The following is a 2500-nucleotide window of genomic DNA, read 5'->3' on the forward strand; positions in this document are numbered from 1 at the left end:
TGTGTGTATTTTTGTGCGTATCTTTGTGTGTGTGTATATTTGTGTGTGTATCTTTGTGTGTCTGTGAGAGAGACAGTGTATATTTGCATGTGTGTGAGAGAGAGTGTATATTTGTGTGAGAGACTGTATATTTGTGTGTGTGAGTATATTTGTTTGTGTGTGTGTGTATGAGAGAGTATATTTGTGTGAGAGAATATTTGTTTGTGTGGGTGTATTTGTGTGTGTATCTTTGATTGTGTGTATTTGTGTGAACTTGAGTGTGTGTGTATATATTTGTGTGTTGCGTGTGTATCTTAGTGTGAGAGAGAGTGTATATTTGTGTGTGTGAGGAAGAGTGTATATTTCTGTGTGTGAGACTATATTTCTGTGTGAGAGACTGTATATTTGTGTGTGAAACTGTATATTTGTGTCTGAGTATATTTGTGTGTGAGTATATTAGTGTGTGTGTGAGTATATTTATGTGTGAGTATACGTGTGTGAGTGTGAGTATATTTGTGTGTGCGTATGTGTGTGAGTATATGTGTGTGTGTATATTTGTGTGTGTGTGTGTGTATACTTGTGTGTGTGTATGTGTGTGTGTGTATACTTGTGTGTGTGTGTGTGTATACTTGTGTGTGTGTGTGTGTGTGTATACTTGTGTGTGTGAGTACATTTGTGTGGGTGTGAGTATATTTGTGTGTGTGTGACAGTATATTTGTGTGTGTGACAGTATATTTGTGTGTGTGTGACAGTATATTTGTGTGTGTGTGTGACAGTATATTTGTGTGTGTGTGTGTGACAGTATATTTGTGTGTGTGTGTGACAGTATATTTGTGTGTGTGTGTGACAGTATATTTGTGTGTGTGTGTGACAGTATATTTGTGTGTGTGTGTGACAGTATATTTGTGTGTGTGTGTGACAGTATATTTGTGTGTGAGAGAGTATTTTTGTGTGTGTGTGTATGTGAGAGATTATATTTGTGAGTGAATATATTTGTGTGTGTGAGTGTGAGTATATTTGTGTGTGTGTGTGTGCATTTATTTGTGTGCGTGTGAGAGTATATTGTGTGTGTGTGTGAGTATATTTGTGAGTGTGAGTATATTTGTGTGTGTGTGTGCATTTATTTGTGTGCGTGTGAGAGTATATGGTGTGTGTGAGAGAGTATATTTGTGTGAGAGAGTATATTTGTGTGTGTGAGTATATTTGTGTGTGTGAGAAAGAGAGTATATTTGTGTGTGTGTATGAGAGAGTATATTTGTGAGTGTGAGTATATTTGTGTGTGTGTGCGTTTATTTGTGTGTGTGTGAGTATATTTGTGTGTTTGTGTGTGAGTATATGTGCGTGAGAGTATATTAGTGTGTGTGTGAGTATATTTGTGTGTGTGAGTATATTTGTGTGTCAGTATACTTGTGTGTGTGTATATTTGCGTGTGTGTGTGTATATTTGTGTGTGTGAGTATATTTGTGTGTGTGTGTGAGTATATTTGTGTGTGTGTGTGAGTATATTTGTGTGTGTGTGTGAGTATATTTGTGTGTGTGTGTGAGTATATTTGCGTGTGTGTGTGAGTATATTTGCGTGTGTGTGTGAGTATATTTGCGTGTGTGTGTATATTTGTGTGTGAGAGTACATTTGTGTGTGTGTGTATATTTGTGTGTGTGTGTGAGAGTGAGTATATTTGTGTGTGGGTGTGAGTATATTTGTGTGTGAGTATATTTGTGTGTGTGTATATTTGTGTCTGTGTGAGTATATGTGTATTTGTGTGTGTGTGTATATATGTGTGTGTGTGTATATATGTGTGTGTGTATATATGTGTGTGTGTGTATATATGTGTGTGTGTGTATATATGTGTGTGTGTGTATATATGTGTGTGTGTATATATGTGTGTGTGTGTGTATATATGTGTGTGTGAGTATATTTGTGTGTGTGTGAGTATATTTGTGTGTGTGTGAGTATATTGTTTGTGTGAGAGACTGTATATTTGTGTGTGTGTGAGTATATTTGTGTGTGTGTGAGTATATTTGTGTGTGTGTGAGTATATTTGTGTGTGTGTGAGTATATTTGTGTGTGTGTGAGTATATTTGTATGTGTGTGAGTATGTGTGTGAGTATATTTGTGTGTGTATATTTGTGTGTGTATGTTTGTGTGTGAGAGAGCGTATATATTTGTGTGCGTGTGTATATTTGTGTGTGGATGAGAGAGTATATTTGTGTGAGAGTATATTTGTGTGTGTGTATTTTTGTGCGTATCTTTGTGTGTGTGTATATTTGTGTGTGTATCTTTGTGTGTCTGTGAGAGAGACAGTGTATATTTGCATGTGTGTGAGAGAGTGTATATTTGTGTGAGAGACTGTATATTTGTGTGTGTGAGTATATTTGTTTGTGTGTGTGTGTATGAAAGAGTATATTTGTGTGAGAGAATATTTGTTTGTGTGGGTGTATTTGTGTGTGTATCTTTGTGTGTGTGTATTTGTGTGAACTTGAGTGTGTGTGTATATATTTGTGTGTAGTGTGTGTATCTTTGT

The sequence above is a fragment of the Scyliorhinus canicula genome, chromosome 31, assembly GCF_902713615.1.
Source record: "Scyliorhinus canicula chromosome 31, sScyCan1.1, whole genome shotgun sequence".
Lineage (NCBI taxonomy): Eukaryota > Metazoa > Chordata > Chondrichthyes > Carcharhiniformes > Scyliorhinidae > Scyliorhinus > Scyliorhinus canicula.